This window comes from Adiantum capillus-veneris, chromosome 27 (assembly GCF_014529385.1).
Source record: "Adiantum capillus-veneris isolate H3 chromosome 27, ASM1452938v2, whole genome shotgun sequence".
Classification (NCBI taxonomy): Eukaryota; Viridiplantae; Streptophyta; class Polypodiopsida; order Polypodiales; family Pteridaceae; genus Adiantum; species Adiantum capillus-veneris.
This window is the reverse complement of record NC_140957.1, coordinates 78,075,032-78,095,151: the sequence shown is the minus strand read 5'-3', so window position 1 is coordinate 78,095,151 and position 20,120 is coordinate 78,075,032. Positions and strand designations below refer to the sequence as shown.

The following is a 20,120-nucleotide window of genomic DNA, read 5'->3' as shown; positions in this document are numbered from 1 at the left end:
AGGTATGCTCATTAGCACAAACTTGTTTGTTGATGGTTCTTGGATTGTAGATGGTGGTGCATCTCAACATATGACTAGTAAGAAAGACTAGTATAGTTACTAGAAGCCTTTATAGGAATCCATGAGTGTAATTGTTGTTGAGTCAAAGGGTCTAGGATAGTTTCCTTTTTAGCAACTACAAGTGAAACTAAGAAACTCTCTGATGTGTTGTACGTGCCTCAAATCAGAAATAATTTTCTCTTGATTGCTACAATCATTGATCATGGTCTTGAAGTTCATTTCAAGGAAAGTGGTGAGCAGCAATCTTGGATTTTGAAGGCAATACAATGGGAAAGGGCGTAAGACACAATGATCTTTATGAAATTTTTGCACTTATGGCAACTACAAAAAAAGGGTACATCTCAATTATGGCATGAGAGATTTGGTCACCTGTTGTGATAAAAGAGATACATAGATCCGGGATGGTGGCACACATGCCTCAAATCTCAGATATCAATGAAGCATGTGAAGCTTGCATAGTGGGCAAAAAAAAAGAAAGGCATTTCCACAAGAGAGTAGTAATCGAGTTCAGTCTCCTCTAGAGTTGGTACATGTAGATCTCTATGGTAAAATTGATACTTCTGCTTTGGGTGGATCTTTCTATTTTCTGTTGTTAGTCGACGACTTTAGTAGAAAGATGTGGGTGTATTTCAGTCATGAGAAGTTTGAAGATTTTGGAAAATTTAAAGTGTGGCACAAGCTTGTAGAAAAATAAAACAAGAAATAAAGTCAAAAAGCTTCGTACAAATAGAGAAGAAAATTCATCTCAAATGAATTCAACAACTACTACAATGCACATGGCATCAAATGCCACCTTACTACAATTTTGGTCCAATTTACAGTTTCAAAATGTCCCCTAAACCCTGTTACTTGGCAGGCACAATCCTTACTAAGTCAAAAACACTTCTAGACTAGCAAATCTAAAATCTACACACTAGAAAAAAATCACAACTTTCTACATTAGAAAATTGCAGGTCACCAAATCTAATTTCAGCTACACCTAATAAGTGCTCCTGAGACTAGGAACCTGATGCAATTGTAGCAATCTAAAAACAACACTCAAATAGTGAGATATGTCACATGGAAGGTCATGGGAGTTGACACTTAGATCTCCTAAAACGCTTGCAATGTGCATATCAACATGTAGAGCTCCTCAAGGCTAATGTTTTTATACTCTCAACTTGTCGATACGATAACCATGCGGTGTGGTGCAAAAGGATGAAATATTGATAGCAAAAGGGTGTTCACGGTGTACATAGAAAACCTTATCACTTGAACTTACTTAAGAATAAATCTCTTCAAAACCCTTACAAAATTGTCTTTTATACCTTGGCTAAGGGTCTCAAATATACAAGGTTTATTTCTACTCCAAATAATGAGTGAAATGGTTTAGCAAAATGTGTATCTATTGATACAATAGGAAGCTCATAGCCCCAAATCTCACACTAACAAAAAAGTGAGACAAATTCGAATGATTTTTGACGGAAAAAATACATTCAACTTTGTGGTACAAAGGTTCAAAATCCTCTGAAGCATCTCTTCTCCAAACCATGCATCTATTGTTGCAATCTTCCAACATACTAAAAAAAAGGAAGCAAGCCACACACTGGTGAATGGTCAGCAAGTCAAGAAAATGATGGAGCACCAACTCAAAAGAAGAAATTATAGAAAACCTAGAAGAGAGTAGCCATTTCAAAACATTATAGCACATTAAGGAAAGAAGCCAATTACAAAGGGTAGTGAGCATTACCAAGAGGCGAACAACCAACTCACCACTTGAGACGTGAGAAGGCCACTTCTATGTGGAAAAAGAAGGAACCACAAGAAACCCCACACAACAAAGTAGTCACCAGGGTAACCATTGAGGAGGTAACAAATGAAAAGGCCCCTAAGATAATAGCCAAAAGAACCACGAGAAAAAGGAAACAGGTGTTGGAGGGCTACACATCTTCCTTGTAGGATCATGCACCATTGAGAAAGCATTAAACCAAGGAACACTTGAGTCAAAACCAGCATAGGAGGATTGTCCCAATGCAACATCTAGATTAAGAGATTAGTTAGAGATTTTTAAAGGTTTAAAAAGTGAGCCGGCCTCAACATTGGATACTAGCATAATGGCATTCAAAAAGATTTCTAGACAAACTTAATAAATTAAGTGTTAGAACTAAATAGCTAGTCCAAGCTTTGCCAAGTCTGGAAATTAAATAAAGCAAGGGGGCATCAATGTCCATTTTTGAAATAAATTGCATAGGAATCAAGGATGATGTAGAATGAAAAATCAAGAAGCATTGGAAGATCATTGAGAATGTGACAATGCATGGATGAGAAAATGACAATTCTATGTTTGAGGAGGCAACTAGGTGAAATTGGGTCTGACCATGATAGCATCGCTTTAAGGATGGTCAAACAAACTATCTCACAACATGACCACAACCCAAGGGGATGGTAGACACAATACCCATCAAGTTGGAGTGAAATTATGGCATCATTTATGTTTTTTTAGATGTTGGGAGCACTCACAACATGTTTTTATAGAGACCATGGTTAAGAGGAGCAAGGGCTTTATAGGACTCGCAAACCAATGAGCTACCTGTCTGATTCGGGATAACATCAACTTCTCTAACTATTATTACTATGTACCAAAAGCCTATCATAGAATTGTCCTCGTTTTTGAACGCTCTCTTTGCAATATTTCTTGCTTTTGTTCAGCAACCTAAAGGTAGCCATACAAAAGAGCCGTAACAAGGACTTGTCATTATCATTGTTTTGTTGGCAGATCCAAGTGATTTAAACACATTCTTCACATCATTTGTTTGTGTTTGCCTACCTCCACAAAGAAACTTCATAGCAAAAAGTATGCAATTCCCAATGGTGTTCAAAATTTCAATCTCCCATGTTTGCACTCATTAAACTGTTGCACTCCCACTCATTGATTTACTTCAATTGCAGCATGAAAATATTCCTCCCATACTTTGCATCTCCAACTTACTCTTCACAACTCTCATCCCTCCTTCACTTCAATAGTGCTACAAGCGGGTGTACAGAGTGCCCTACAAAAAAATAAACTAAACCTATAGCTCAGTCATGCTCTTTCCGATTGTCACCTATATAAATAACAAATATCAATTTCCATTGCATACCTCTGTCCGTTAGAAAGAAAGTGTCCTCAATTGCGAATATAAGAATCTGCAAACCATACTTGTAAAAAACAATGGTTAGTATTATGTGTCAAACCATATCTTATATTGAAAGAAAAATGCATAAAATTAAACAAACACGTTTTCTTATGCATGCCATCATCCATATACTCCATATTCTATTGTCCCATACCACTAGAATAAGTGGTATATGTCATACCCTAATGAATCAGGATATCATTGGTCACACTCATCATTCAATAATCAATATTTAAAATTTCCAAGTCCAATTTCATAAACATTGTTGCGACAAGAAATTATCATATAGCAAATCCAATTCCAAATCACTTTCGTTATATACCGGGGTTAACAAAATTATATTAGGCATAGTGGTGGCCAGCCACTGCAGCATGATTTTTGGATTGGTGTTGCCTCAATCGGCAAATATACACCAATGAGATGTGCTGCCTAAATAAAAAAATATGTACTAATGCTGCTTTAGACCGGCGAATCTACATTTAATTTTACACCACCTAAATCGGTAAATCTGCATTTGTGTTGCCTAAATCGATGGATTTGCGCTTAATATTGTTTTAAAATTGTGAATCGCTGAAGCCGCATTTGTACTGCCTAGACCGGTGGATCTGTACGTACAACTTATGTTGCCTAAATCGGTGAATCCACACGACAATGAGCAAATATACACTACCTAAATCGGTGAATCTGTGTGTACGTGACCAATAGACTAGACCAGGCATAAAATAACAAAGCATAGATTACCTATTTTTTTACTAGATTGAAGTAGGTTGGAATGATGAAGTATGTACAAATGTTGACAATCGTCCCAAATCAAGTGATCTCATGTAAGTAGCTATAACATAATATCACATGATCTCAATAGAAATTCCATTTAGTACATGCTTAATTAAGCCACAATGTGAGAGATAGTTGGATTCATAGCTCATAACGTAATGTAGGTAATGAAAATATGAAAAGAGGAGTGAGGTATTTGATGTACATACCTGAAGGATATACTGCATCTAAAGATACATGTATTAGTGTGTGTGTGTGTGTGTGTGTGTGTGCGTGTTTGGAGAGAGATACAAGTAGGAGAGAGTTGCAACTATCAAACTCGCACCAAAGTATGGTTAAGTCCAAAATGTGTTAGTTTTGTGTTCATAATCAGCCATGACATAAAACAAGGTACCATCCTCTTTAAGGAAAATCGTTTTATGTCAATTAAAATACTTTAAAAATAATAGTAGTGTCACTTAACATCTAGAGTGATATAACTGTATAAAAGACTCAAAACTATTACACTTGCTAGGAGACTTTTATGGTGGTTTATAGCAAAATCAGTTGAAAGTCAAAGGGTTATAAAAACCTGCAAATATATCTTTTGACTTGCAAATCAGTAGAATGAAAATAGTAATGCTCATATATGAATCTTGGTTAATACAAAATGAAGCTGATAATGAGAGGTGTTAAGGCTAGATTTTTCAACACACCAAGTAGCCATATTTTTAGAGTAATTTTCCTTAATAGTAAGTGCTTGCATTCTTATGAGGTATTGTATAGTCACGGTCTTCATATAGACATAATAAATTAGAAGGGTCAATTTGAAGTGCTTTAGCAATAATTGTTTTATGTTTAGTAGGTGCCAAGAGAAAAGTGCTAAGCATGAAGTACGCCAATATAATTTATAGAGAGAAAGTGCCACATCTGACGTTAGAAAATAGATGACATGTTTATTATTCATTCACCAAAATACTACAAAATATTAGCACTAAAGCAATTAGTAATTCAGTCACAAAGTCTTATTATATATCGTTCAATCTGGGCAACTAGATTAAACAACCACTAGAGAAAAAATCAACACCTGGTGGGAAAGTGAGAGAGGATGTATCTACAATTTCTTTGAGAACAAGAATTGATCATAAAAACAACATATTCATGCAATGATGTGTATGATTTTGATCTCGTAATGTTCTTGTAGTGTGCATTGCCAAATTCAATTGAAAGAACCCTAAATCCAAGGAGAAACAAGAAATAAAGCAGTAGGAAGCCGTGAAGTTCAAGAGATGGATGGACTCTAGCAAGGTGGATAAGTAAGCTCTCTTTAGTTGATACGGTTTCTTAGAGCCATTTCAAGAGAGGATTTGTTCTATAAAATGGGCTCAAGTGAAAAAGTCAAGGTGTTGTGAGCGGGTTTATCCTCACAAAATTATGGTGAAGCAAGTCGCCGAGGTTTTAAATTGGAAGAAAACTCATGGTATGGGAAGAAAACTGACTGATGTTACCCATTTGTACATATTCTAGGGCTCTTGATGATGAAGGCTCCCCAAAGTTGACCATTCAAAGCTTGAGTGGCGACGAACTCGACCTTCTACGCTTCTACAAAATTAAATTACCGGTTTATAATGCCATCTCTGACCAAGATATCCGACCTCTTTTGCTTATTTGTGGTCGATTTCATTGTATGTTCTACTTTGAAGCCATGTAATCTGCCTTTTGCAAATCTGGCACCATGAAAAATGCTCCAATGAAGCCCCTCTATGGTCTTCGTGATTATCTACTAGAGATGGTTGAAATCAATAGGACCTAGCTCCTCCTTTGAACTCAAGTGGATATGCAAGCCTTCAAACAAGGCAGAGTAGTGGCGGTGTGATAGGGTATGGAGTAGTGTGTGTGTGTGTGTGTGTGTGTGTGTGTGTGAGAGAGAGAGAGAGAGAGAGATGTCATTACCTGCTGGGAACACCCTTTAGAATAGACCATAGAGAATGAGAACCATTTGGGACTATGCTATTTGCGAGTATCTGCAAATCAACACAGCAAAAAAGGTAATGCAAGCGCAGTTGTGGCCATTGCATCAGAGTCCTCAAGCACTCTAGCAAGATAGTTCTCGTCATCGACACAAAGCAAGCAACAAGGGAGATGTGTTGTTTGAAGGGTGGTCTAGTTTGAAGAAGGTTGGCTCAGTATGTGCATGTGGATGTGTGTGTCGTCATGAGCAACGAGCGAGAGAGATCGAATGCTGCATAGTTTGCCGAAGCTTGAGATGGGGATGGAACTTGTGGTGTGAGAGCTCGTGCTTGGCTTGGAAGTCAGGGTGCCTTCGTGTAATGCCACAACCAAAGTGTCTTACTGTCTATGTTCTATGCCAAATATGGTTTGTAAAATTATAGCTGCAAGTTTCTGAGGGATTGATAGAAATAAGTGTGTGAAGAACCAAAATGTAAAAGAAAACAATATAGAAATAATTGGAGACACAGCATGTGCATGGCTTGCAAAAAATGGCAGATTTGTTGGGAAGGGTTGGCGGTCAAAAGACAAAAGGCAGTGTCTGTTGCATGCAATGAAGGCCAAGACAATCGGAAAATGCTGAGGGTTGGTCTTTTGAGAGTGTCCATGGTGGCTGGGGCTGTTGCGATGAGAGAGAACGAGACAGTTGTAGCGTTCTTTTGTGAATTGGAGACGACATGCACTATATGCCTCCTTCGAATATGTGGGCATCACTGGTGGAGAGAGCGGGTTGTTAGAAAGCAATACCGAGCAACTGAGACACACACAAAAACACACACACACACACACACACACACACACACACACACACACACACACACACACACACACACACACATACACACACACAGATGTTGAACCGTCGTTGTAGAAAGCAATATCGAGCAATTGAGACACACACAAAAACACACACACACACACACACACACACACACACACACACACACAGATGTTGAACCGTCGTTGTAGAGAGATATGTATGGTGTGATTGTGCTTCTATGGCTCCAAGCTTGCATGGCGACTATGGTTGGTGAGAAAGAGTTGATGGAGTGTGTACAAATGATTAGAGAAAAAAACAAACAAACACTACAACAAAAGAAGGTGTTATCGACGCAGATATCGACGCGGTCCGTCACTATCTGTGTCGCTGTGAAACCAGTCGCTATTTGCGACGCTGATAGCGACGCGTATAGCGACGTGCATAGCGACACATATAGAGACGACCATAGCAAAAAAAATTGTCTTGGGCAGAGGGCAGGTAGCCTGGCCTATGCCCAGTTAAAAGATGGACACAGCCATAGCCAGACTTCCTGCCCTCTGCCCCAAGAAAGCGAGCAGCACCAAAATATCAACCATGCTCCCGCGCGCAGAAATTTCGGCAGAGTTCCCTTTGTTTTTACATAAACTTTAAAAAGAAAACCATATCATGTATACGCCTCCTACATGCTATCCATGTAGGATCTCACATGAGATTTAAGGCCAATGAAAGACAACCGTACCAACTGAAAAGCATAGCCATAACTTAAAAGCATAACCATAATGAACCATAACCATAACTTAAAAGCATAACCATAACGAACCATAACCATAACTTAAAAGCATAACCATAACTTAAAACCATGACTTAAAACCATAACCGGCTATAATCACTTTGATCAAAACCATAATGCAGATAACCATAACCATAAACAAAATTAACAATAACCATAAGCATAACCAGAAAGAGAAACAATAACTGTCTATACAATGACAATGACAATAATCATAACCATAAGGGAAACAATAACTGTCTGAACACTAACTGTTTGTACAAAAAAGAGACATAGAAGCGTGTCTGTGTCTCACAAAGCATATAGATGAAATCTGGTCCACTAATGACTAGGTGTCGCAACTTGCACATAGGACAACTCACAAAATTAGTATTGATATTACTTCACATATACTAACTTAATTAAATCAACTCAAAAATATAAACGTCTCACATCAAGCGATCAGCGAGACTGTAAGGCCTCCCAGTCTACAGGCTCTCCTGAAGCTTCAAGATCATTCAGTACTTCATAGATACCCCTGCGATATCCATCTTACTCCTCCTCGCGTGATGGAGCTCGATGCATCGCAAGATTCTGCGTTTATACAAAAATCAAAGTAATAAGAATACATGATTCATCGCGTTTTAAAAAACGCCATAGTTAAGATTGGATTAGAAACTCACAAACTCATAGCAAAGGTGTCGAAGCCTCCGCTGCGAAGATGAGATGTCTCCCTAGTCATCTGTCGTACCTGCACGGCCTCACGCTGCTATCTGAACCGCGTGGCTGTTGTCCACTCATCATCCTCCCTGATCTGCAGCCACGTCTTGTGTGGGATGCCCGAAGGCTTCGACGAGCCAGTCCTGAAAGCCTTCCGAGCTGCATCTCGTCGATGTTTGATGGTGTCCCATGCAACACCCTTGAGATCCACCGCGCCGAAACAATGGAAGAACCCGGAGCAAGCTGGTACTCTCTCAGGATGGTCTCCACTGTGTAAGTGACTTTTTCCTTGTCTTGCTGACAGAATGCTGGTCGAAAACTGCAGCTCTATGAGCTGGCAAATCCGCTGTCGCATCTCAGTCCCGACTCTATCCATGTCAACAGAACCATCTACCCGCACAGTATAGATCTTGGAGGCACTAGGATCGTGTGCCCCCTAAGGTGTTCGAGGTGTGCCAAGAGGTGTGTCGAGAGGTGTGCCTGGGTAAGACGGGGGTCGTGAGCGAGGAGGGGTCGAAGCATCTGTGGACCCTCCTCCACAGCAACCACCACCTCCACCTGACAATCGCCGAGATCGGCGAGTGCTCCTGTGTTGCGGAGATGAGGACGTACCGCCTCTGCCCCACCCCTAGGTGTCGAAGCGGCCGTGATGGGAGAAGAAGGCGTCGTACCCATAGGCGTCCTGAACCCCGTAGGCGTCCCCCCCCCCTAGGCGTCGGTCCCTCGGGTGTGAAGCCCAGAGGCGTAGTACCCGTGCCTCTGGCTACCCAGTACTGAGAAGCCTCTGCCGTATGAGCAGGTGTCATCCGTGTAATGAAGCCCATGAATGCATCTGCACTCATGGAAGCGGGATCTGGAATCTTGTCTGCCATACTAAAGTCCTGCACAAAGAAAGTTGAATAAAGCGTCAGAACACAGTTGTTTAAATTAACTTTAAGCTTAATTTTAAATCAAAGTCTTCACACAAACACTTACATGCCTAGGCCTCGACGAGTGAGGCATCATCGATAAGATCTTGCACCGTATCATCGTCTATCTCTAATTGCAAACATAACTCTGTCCCAACTCGTTCTGGCAGATTGTCTTCATCCATTGCATCTTCATCTACAAGTGTCAATTCTGGCTCGTCTGCGTCATCCCTCGTATATCTGTCAGCTTCCTCTGCCATACCTTCGTCCATCTCATCTAATGTCACAGTAGTATGGACGTCGTCTGACTGACTTTCCTCCAGGAGATCTTGCCCTTCAAATACTTGTTTATTTCTTGGAGCAACCTGAACCACAAACCGCCATTGTCGCTCTCGAGGGTCCGGTACAAAGACCACTTGCTCGCAATGTTCGGGGAGAGCAAATGTGTCGCTCGCATCTGTCCAAGTCTTTGTAGAATCTATTTGCACAAGTTTGTTTCCATCTCTGCGTACCGTTGCATTGCGACCATAAGTAATCACCTTGACCACTTCACATCCAACAAAAACATCTCAAACTCCTGAAGTTTACTTTCAGGATATCTGACACCAGACCACAGTAATCCAGGTTGCTCGTGCTCTCATTCGTGTCTCTAGCACTGGCCCTGCTCTTTTGCATGAAACTAACCATTACCCCACTGTCAAACGTGTTTCTTTTGCTGTCAATTTGTTGTGTTCTGAAATTCTTTCCATGCGACCACAGTGCCATGTATGTATGATACTTCCAGTGACATCCAATAGCCAGCTCTTCCTCTTCTAGAGATATGGGTTCTCCGATCTGTCAAGCTGCTCTCACTGTCTTGTCCAACCATGCCATTGTAGGGAATTCAGGTGGAGGAGGAGAGATAGTCTGGCAAGGGTAAGCCTCTAGTCGTTCGACTTTGCCTGAAATCCTGTCGCTCTAGATTGCGTCTCTCTTTCTCTTCTTCGTACCTTTCAAGCCATTTTTGCATCGGCGCTAAATTTAGTATACAGAACTTCATGATCTTTTCTCGCATGGCCAGGTTCATTTTCTTCGGCACCCCTTGCCCTTGCGGCTCCTCTCCCACCAGTCTTGCATCCTCCTCATCGCTCCACCAGTCGAGGCATTTCTGGGTCGAAAACGGATAGAAATTCGGTCGTCAATACAAGAGACTCTTGCACCAGCCATCCTTCTGCCATGCTCCCCTCTGGACGCGCTTTTTGGCGAACAAAACCCTTAATTATTTTCATGAACCGCTCTAGAAAGAACATCCAACGGCTGTGGACTGTACCTGCCACTGCAACCTCATCTACTACATGGACAAGCAAGTGCATTTGGATAGCTAAGCAGCTCGTGGGTAGATACTTCTCAATCATGCAAACTGCCTCAATGGAGTTAGCCCTTGCGACTGCAATAGATTCCTCCCGTATCTCCTTGGAAGAGATCCACCGCACGAGCTCTGAAATCTTGTATATGCAGGTCCGCACTTCGTCGTTAAACACCCCTTGATCGCAATTGGAAGAATGAATTGCAAGAACTTATGCCAGTCGTGCGATTTCAACCCTGACAGTTGATCATCACGGTGAATGCTGTCTTGAGACATCGCATATATCATGTTGGCGTCCTGAACTCTGAAATCACCCTTTCACTTGTCGCTCTTCGTTTTTTAGCAATACCCATGGCGCTCTTGGATGTTTTGTTTGACCAGCTGCATTGGTGAAAGGCCACAGCTATGGCATCTTTCCAACCGACTGCAAATCATCTCGTGAAGCTCGATTGTCTTTCATTCCCATGATTGTCTTCCAGAGGAGCTCTCCCACATTCTTGAATATATGCATTGGATCCAGCAAATGGTTAATTAGTAGATCACCCCAGTACGGCAACGTATGGAGAATGGAAAAACGTTTCATTCCTGGAACAGGTTGCCCCTCATGTTGCTCCCATCGGTGACGCCACTCTTGTACATGCATAGGACGACATTCGACGCGACCAAGCTGGCCTTCGCGCAAGTGATGGCCATTGGAAGATAATGGTGGTGGCCTTGATAAATTGTCTTTCGAAGAGAGGTAGAATAGCGCACATCCAAAGACTTCCCGCAAATTGGACATGCATTGTATCTCGAAGTTGTTAGTCCTGCATATATATCAAAGCATGAATCAAGCCAAGGCAAAGGGCTTGCGAATAGCGAGAATTTTGTAAATCAATAACATTACCAGAAGCTTCTATTCTCCGTATCCTGGCCAATCATGCATAGTCCACAAGATAAGAAGTCCATGGATCCTTGCATGTTGTTGTCCTACTGGTTCAACCGCATCTGCTATGTCGATCCCATGCCATAACTCATGGAGCTCGTCAACTAGTGGAGCTAGATAAACATCCATGTTTTTTGCCTTGAACTTACCAGGTACAATCAAGCTTAAAATCAAATGACCCTTCTTGATAGCAAGCCACGGCGGGAGGTTGTAATTGATAAGGCACACAGGCCAAGTGCTCCATGACGAGCTTCTCAAGCCAAATGGATTGACTCCATCCATTGCCATGCCCAAACGCAAATTGCGTGGTTCACTCTTAAAATGTGGCTAGGTATCTTCAATGTGCCTCCAAGCCTTCGAATCAGCGGGCACCCTAAATGTTGCGTCAGTGGATCTATTCGTAGAATGCCACCGCATCAACTTTGCAATGGAACCACAACGAAACATGCTTTTTATCCTAGGAATAATAGGAAAATGCCGCAACACTTTAGCTAGCACTGTCTCGCCAACTGCATCTTGTTTGTAGCGCATTGCTCCGCACTTAGGACACGACAGACAGTTTGCGAATTCATTGCGAAAAAGAATGCAATCATTTGGACATGCATGAATCTTGTTGTAGTCCAAGCCAACTGAAGTCAGAAGTTGCTTTGCTCTGGCCTGGAGGGGGGCATTTCATTGCCAGCCGGGAGAAGTTGCTCCCGCAATAACCTGTTTAAGCCACATTAAATTAAAAAGCTCTCCGAGCACATCACTGTTGCAATTGGAAAATCTCTTTTGTAAATTACGTACCTAAACAAAGCAGTGACGCTTGCATCTGACCACCCGTACACTGACTGAAGATTCAAAAACGCCAGACAAGTACGAAGCACAGATATTTTGGCGCCTTCATAGATTGGTTGACGTGCCAACTTCCTCAACATGTTTTCAGGAGATAGGCGCACGGCTTCTGGTGCTGCTTCGTTCGCGTTCTCCTCGCTTGTCTGGAAGAAGGCATCCAGCATCTCCTCCATGCCGTCGTCTTCTGTCTGTAAGCCCTTTTCTGCTTCCATCCGTGGCTCTATATTGGTCGGACCTTCACGCATAATCTTTTTTCTCTCTCTCTCTCAGATGTAGGTGCTATGTCGCGGAAATCAATGCCCGTTCCGTAGGAGTCGTATCCCAGATTCTGTACGGTTTCTCTAGCAAACTCTTCGTACTTGTGCACATGCTCATTACATATCCTACGCTTGCGCAGGATTTGATACTTGCAGAGTGTGCACGAGCATGCAATATTTTCCTCCATGTTAGTTGATGACGTTGCCATCTACAATGATTATGAATGTTGTTTTAATATATATATATATATATATACTCCTCACAATGTAAACTACCTCGCATTCTCTAGTCTTGCCCAATCTCCGTACACCTCGGTCCAGAGGTGTACGGAGATCAGGACCATCGGGTCAAAATCTCGTCTTTATTGGTCAAATCCTATATGGGTAGACACATACGTGCACTCCCAGGTGTACATGGAAATGCATGTAGCAGACAAAACCCCTTTGTCCCTTTTAGTTCCATAGTTTCTTCTCTGTCTACGAACCCACCAGCCTCCATTCCGAGGTAGCCTGTCAGAGAAAGCTTTCCAATGTCGCACTTGATGAATCATATATTAAAGCATGAACTTTTTTGTCATTTTGTAATGTTCCGTCTATTTGCAATTTTTTGCACAGGTTTTTCCAAGGATATTATGCCCATCCTGGTTTTTTTTTCACCACATGCACAAGCCATGGAAGTTCTCAGCCCAATGAAAGTTTTCTACCTGATTGTAAACCGGACGGGGCCTCCATGTCCAAGCCAGAAGATAATGTGGAGATGTATGAGCAACTTGAGAAAGAACCCTAAGCCTTGCACGGTTCTTGCTCAAAAAAGCGATCTCGATCTCTCTTTCTCTCTCGATCTCACTCTCGCTATCTCTCTTTCTCTCTCTCTCGCTCTCGCTATCTCTCTTTCTCTCTCTATTTCCTTATTTTCCTATCTCTCTCTCTCTGTCTCGCTCTTCACTTCCCTACCTCTCTCTCTCTCTCTCTCTCTCTCTCTCTCTCTCTATATATATATATATATATATATATTATATATATTATATATATATAACTCCCTTTCTCTATCTCTCTATTTCCTCTCTTCTCTCTCTCTCTCACTCTCTCTCTCTCTCTACTTACCTCTCTCTCTCTCTCTCTCTCTCTCTCTCTCTCTACATCATGTGTAGGAAAGAGAGAGAGAGAGAGAGGAGTTGGGGGGGGGGGGGCATAATACCTGCGCAGCAAGTGGAGGCCAAGATTTGAGCAGAGCGCAGGCAAAAATGGCCCCTGTTGCTCGCAGGTTTCGCTTTTTCCCCCAAATTTTTTGGCGTCGCTATACGTGTGGGAAATAAAGCCTTTCCACGTGTATATCGACGCACAATGCGACATGTATATCGACGCGTATATCGACGCCCGCTAATTTCGTCGATATACGCGCGTCGATATCTCCATGTTGTGTTGTAGTGAAAGTGACTCATGGGTTGTTGGTAATAGGGGGTGGATATTATTTCTATGTCGGATGGTGGCATGAGCGAGAGATAGGGAGTCAGGGAACCATATTAAAGAGTTGAGACTTTAGAGCAAATTGGGGATCACCAATGTCTTGAAGATTTGGCCATATGGATAGATCTCAAACTATTTCTAAAGGCCAAAACTTCCACAAGGAAGTACTTGAAAATCTCTTTCGATCCATGCTCTCAAAACTTTGGCTAAGATTTGGCCATGTCGTCAAATCTAGCTCAGTTTGAAAGTGGGAATCCAAGAAGTCCCAAGTTCACTAATATGGTGTTACTAGATGTGTAAGTGTGGCCGCAAGTTGACGAGAGGAGAGAGACTAGGTCAATAGACGACGTTAATCTGATCATGCACAATGAGAGAGAGAGAGAGAGAGAGAGAGAGAGAGAGAGAGAGAGTTCACTCGTTGTTTCAACTACGAGTAATGGGTCCGCGCATGTATCCGAGGAAAAAATAACTTCTCTCTCTGTGGCGTGTTACCACACACCAATCAATCTCCTTTCGGGACTAATCTTTCTGGAATTATCTTTGCTTTTTCTTCGAAACTACTACAGATATCGAATGTTTCTATTTTTCTACGGGCTTCATCGGGCATCGAAAATTTAGACTTTGGAATCTCTTGGGGTTGTATCCCACGCACATTGGTTCAATTAACCCGATTCTTTCTCTATACTTGAATCTTCAGCTCAATTCATAGGAAAAATCCCCGAGTCTCTTGGGATTGTTTACCTTCTCCTTCTACTTCTCGTTCTTCGTAAAACTCCGGCTACTTCTACTTCTTCTCCTTATTCCCTCGTGCCAAATTCCATGGTGGTTTATATATCCATCGATTCTAAACTTATCATCAACCAAGCTTAGAATTCTTAAACAGCTCTCACTAAGTCATACTGGCTCACCTCCAAGCTACAAAAGGAGTGGGATAAGGCCTCATAGTGGTTGCGCTCTATTTTATTCATTTGCTTACGAGATTCCTCCTACTTGCCTCTCAAAGCCTACCTTAGGATTCCTACCTCTTAAAAGGAAGAGTCGAGGATATTTCGAACCCGGAACCATAAGGACTGCAAGATTACGAATTACTACCTTAGGATTCCTACCTTTTAAAAGGGAGAGTCGAGGATTCGAACCCGGAACCAGAAGGACTGCAAGATTACAAATGCTTACGTAACCAATCGAGCATCCCTGCAAGGCTGACGATGATGAAAATTCGTTCAATAATGAAAAGATGAACATCCACTACCTGCTCGCACGGAGCAGGGCAGATGACTGCCACAGAGCAGGGCTTCCCCCTGCTCCTCCTTGCTACACCTGGATTTTGTGCGTGCTCTCACAAGCTCCATGTGCTCGCTCGTCGGCAACTCTACGCTGCTCGCATCTCTATCGCTCGAGCGGCCTTAATGTTGCTCGCTCCTGGATGTACTCACGCCCGTCAGTATCGTAGAGGATTCTGGCTTATTTTATTTTTCATAATGGGTGCCACATACTGGTTCATCTCCCAATTTATCAATTGGAATCTCACTATATTCCATCTCAAGCTCTGTGGGTTGCCGAGTCCAAGGGCCAAAAGAAACACTTGTCAGCGAGAATTGAACCCGACACACCGCAATCAGGAAGCATCCTTTGTGTTGAACCATCCCACCAGCACCAGGTGCTTGTGACATTGCTTGCCCCTTTGTTATAAAACAAGCAAGCCCCCAGTCCTCTGCCCGCCCCCGTGTCCTCCCTAGCCCAGTCGTCGTTGTCCAGCACACATAGCTCTTCAATCTCGCATCACATTCTCCTACTCTGTCTGCTTGCTACAAGCCACGTTCTTCGCTGTCCTGCCTGCGAGTCGCAACCTCCTTCCCTGCTAAAGTGAAGAAAATGAAAGCATCTCCCAAGATTCCAATCTTTAACGAGCTATTTGAAATCGTGGCAACATATGATATACGTAACGGAGTCCTGCTTGAATTTTTTGGAGAGGAGCTCATGTGATGTCACGGCCCACGACACGACTCTACCCTTGCCCCCGTCCTTTATAAAGCCTGTCGAAGCGTGCCTGTGCTGTAAAAGCTCTCCTCTCATCACTACACACGGCCAGCCTGCTATCTAAGAATTTCTTCACCTGCTGCATTTTACATGGCTCCACCTGCTGTTAAGTCGGTTCCTTTGGGGTCGCAGGGCCTCCACGTTTCCGCTCAGGGCTGGGATGTATGGGCATGTCGTCCTTCTTTTATGGTCTCCCCAAGCCTGACGCCGACATGATCGCGCTCATTCACCACGCCGTCCACTCCGGCATCACCTTCCTCGACACCTCTGATGTCTATGGCCCCTTCACCAACGAGCTCCTCCTGGGCAAGGTATTCATTCTGTATTGTTTTCTCATGATTTAAGGTGGCATGTTGTATTCTGATTGAGCCAGTGTTTGTATGCATTTGTTGATGCGCGCTCACTAGCTTGTCAATAGTTACCCACTTCCAATGTAGTTGAAACCTACAAACATTTGTCTGTGTGCGCATGTAATCGATCATTTGGTTCTTAATGTATGTATACAGGCTCTCAAGGGCATAAGACATAAAGTCCAGCTTGCCACAAAGTTTGGCGCCACGATTGATACAGATACTGGCACATTTGGCATCAATGGAGATCCTGCATACATGCGTGCAGCTTGCGAAGCTAGCCTTAGGAGGCTTAATGTGGATTACATTGACTTGTACTACCAACATCGTATTGACACCAACGTTCCGATTGAAGTTACGGTGAGGTTACCTCCATAGAAGCTAAGCTGCCATGTTTTAATCATGGAACATATAACTTCAAACAGATGCGAACATTGAAATCACACCAGCATGTAAAATGCAGCAATACACGTATTTTTCAGGCACTTGTTGTTCGGCATGAGTTTTTATGTGCTCTGCTCCACAGGTGGGGGAAATGAAGAAGCTAGTGGAGGAAGGAAAGGTGAAGTATCTGGGCTATCCGAGGCTTCAGCATCAACCATACGGCGGGCTCATGCAATTCACCCCATTAGTGCCGTCCAACTGGAGTGGTCTTTGTGGTCGCGTGATGTGGAGAAAGACATCATACCCACCTGCAGGTGATCCTTGTTTCTTTTCATCTACTCTTCACGCTTGTATGTGTGTGATGCATGCTGTGTTGACCGTGGTTGACAGAAAGAATAAAACTGTCACTTTCACACTGGCTTCCTTTTCTCACATTAATTGCAGGGAACTCGGGATTGGAATAGTTGTGTATAGCCCGCTTGGTCGAGGGTTCTTTTCAGCTGGTGCAAAAATCCTAGAAAACGCAACAGAAACAGATTTCCGCAAGGTATGTTGTGCTGTTCGATAAGCTTGCAGAATCATTTATATGCTGAATAGTCTGTGTGCAATCTATACGTTAAAACTCACTTCCTTTTATTCATTGGCCTGTTTGCATGGTACTTGAAAGTGTAGATTGCGCAGCCAAGGATGCAGGGAGTAAATCTTGAAAAAAATCAGATCTTGTTTGAAGCATTACAAGAGTTGGCTGCAAGAAAAGGGTGCACGCCAGGACAGGTCGCACTTGCTTGGGTTCAGCACCAAGGGGATGACGTCGTACCCATTCCCGGCACAACTCGCGTCAAGAATTTCGAGGAAAATGTGGGTGCCCTTGATGTGAAGTTGAGCAAAGCAGAGGTGGAGGAGATTGTGGCTTTGTTTCACGAGGGCGCTATTGCCGGAGAGCGTTATGAGGATGCACATCTGTTGATGTCTCACCAGAATTCCGATACTCCTCCCTTGTCTGCATGGACAGCTCCTTGATTTTGCGTTTTCATCTCTCTTGCTGCAAGTTGATGCGACTATGGAAGCATCCAAGTTCCAGTTACTAGAAGCTTGTGAAGGCAAGCTACCGGACATGCCATCACAACAATTCCTCACTACTCTGCCTCTCTACCCATCCAAACGACTATGCACTCCCAATGATGATAAGGAATCACCTCATAGACTTCTTGTCCGTATTATCACCATCCAAATTAGCATCTATGTATCCCTATAGCTCCAATACTACATATACATTGCATAAAACATGCACATAATGAAGTTTACCTCTAATTTTGGGATCAAGAGGTAACCTACCAAGACCAAAAATCAAAACTGCATAAACCTTCAAATACAAACTAGAGTTTTCTACATGAAGGCTTTCCAACATTGCAGAATACAGAGTAGAGTTTTGTTTTTTCTTCATAGTGCAACTCAACAGCATCATTCCAATTGTGGTATGTTGATCGTAACAATCATGGAAGTTTCCATATCTCTACAATTGTACCGTATGACCATACGACACAACATACGCAACAGTATGACATGGCATAGCTACCCGGAATGGGAAATCGGAATGGCAACATGCATGAAATATCATCCCCTTTTATGGATACTCATGTCTGAAACACGAAACAGGGATTCGGAATGGGAGATTGGAACAGGGAACGTAGACCTAAAAATGGCCATTCCTTGTGACTATGTGGTCAACATGGTTCTTGGGAGTTATTTGAAAGACACATCCTACAAATCTAAATCATACGACGTGAATGGTAGTACACAATAAAGAAACCATACCAAACTTTATTACACGATAGTATGATGACAACCCTTGTTGCAATGCTCCCACTATCTTGTTCCTTTACGTGGTGGGTTTCCTTTTTTTTTGTTTTAAGTGCTGACAAGTCAGATTTTTTTATTCCACCAACGCCGTGCATTAGGCTGGGCACCTAGGGCCATCCTTTTCCTTAAGATACTGCCAAGGGCACTTAGTGGGGATCGAACCCGTTGGTGATGCAAGTCCAACCCTCTTCCAACTAAGCTAGCCCCATTGGATAAACATGGTGGCTTTCTTAAACACATAATCTACATACGCACCAGCCTTGCTAATTTAATTTCCAGGCATTGAAATAGTTTTATAACCACAGCTTCCTACTATACTTTGACAACATGTCCACAAATCACAAACAACCCACAAACATAGCTTAAATTTAGTTTGAAAAAAGTGCAAAACCTTATGCGAGAAGGCAGTCTTTGGATCCATGTGATGCAAAAAGCAACAATTAATTATAATGATTGCAGATGTACCTTATTGTTTCCATCTTTGAAATGGGAACACATGTCTCCTCACTAACTGTTTGGAGCACACAATTGAGCCAAATGCATGTCTTCTTGCCCAATGTTTTATGTGATCTTCGTCTTTGTTATGAAACCAAATTAAGAGCTGGGTCTTTCTATGGCTAAAAGTATTAGTAGTATTCTTGGTAATAATGTGTCCCACAATTTTGAAAACTAGTATTAGTATCAATTTCTCTTCCTGCTAGACAACATTAGCACTTTTGAACAAAAACTTCCTATGTTAACAAGGAGCGTCTCCTTATTAAAAAGGCTGAGGAAGGCTATCATATCAATTTAAAGGCAATAAATTAATCCACAACATTTCCTTTGTATTTTTAGTATACCTAAAACTAAGGGAAAAAAGGGGAGCAAATGCTCACTTGCTTTCTCTAAAATGGTCTCAAATACCACTAAAGAATTGATGCATAGTGGGTCTGAACCTAACTCTAAGCTTGACATGTTGAAAATATAGGATTGATGTGTTATGGCATATCGACAATGGAAAATTGAATCTTTTTAAAGGTTTGCATGCCTCATGTATATCAACTTCAGAGCCGATTTATGTGTAGAGATGTTCATGTAAAAAGTCCAAGTGTGTGACCCGTCCTCCAAACGGAAGCTATCCGAGCCACATACACACACACAGTTTATAAAATAGAGGTATTCGTTAGCCTTATCCAGGTAGAAAATATATATATATAGCAATGATGCAAATCTTTAAGGATTATCTTTAAAAGTTCATGAGAATTGTTTTGGGTGTTTTCACCATATTCTCAATTTCTTCTTTCACTTTTATCGCATAATTGGGGTTCATTCAGTTTCATTACATCCTGATGGGTCTTGCATTAGTCTTTATTGGGGTCCTGTGTTCACCATATACTTTGGCTCATGAGTGGTTTCCAATGCTCTTACCGTTGTTCCCTTGAGTTCAAGACTCGTGCTATAGATCTTTGAGTTCTCTTAGAGTTGTTCCTACGATGCTTTAAGAAAGAAATTTTCCTTCCATCTTGTACTTCTTGGGTAAGAGC

The 20,120-nt window shown here is 42.2% G+C and overlaps 2 pseudogenes across 1 annotated transcript; both read left to right on the top strand.

Moving 5' to 3' along the window:
- The first annotated feature begins 16,093 nt into the window (after positions 1 to 16,093).
- Positions 16,094 to 17,139, top strand: LOC147422247 (putative aldo-keto reductase 2; annotated as a pseudogene). The gene is made up of 3 exons (XR_015186749.1): positions 16,094 to 16,314; positions 16,510 to 16,713; positions 16,880 to 17,139. The product of XR_015186749.1 is annotated as a putative aldo-keto reductase 2 (transcript).
- LOC147422246 (putative aldo-keto reductase 4 pseudogene) lies at positions 16,953 to 17,757 on the top strand (annotated as a pseudogene).
- Positions 17,758 to 20,120: the final 2,363 nt, after the last annotated feature.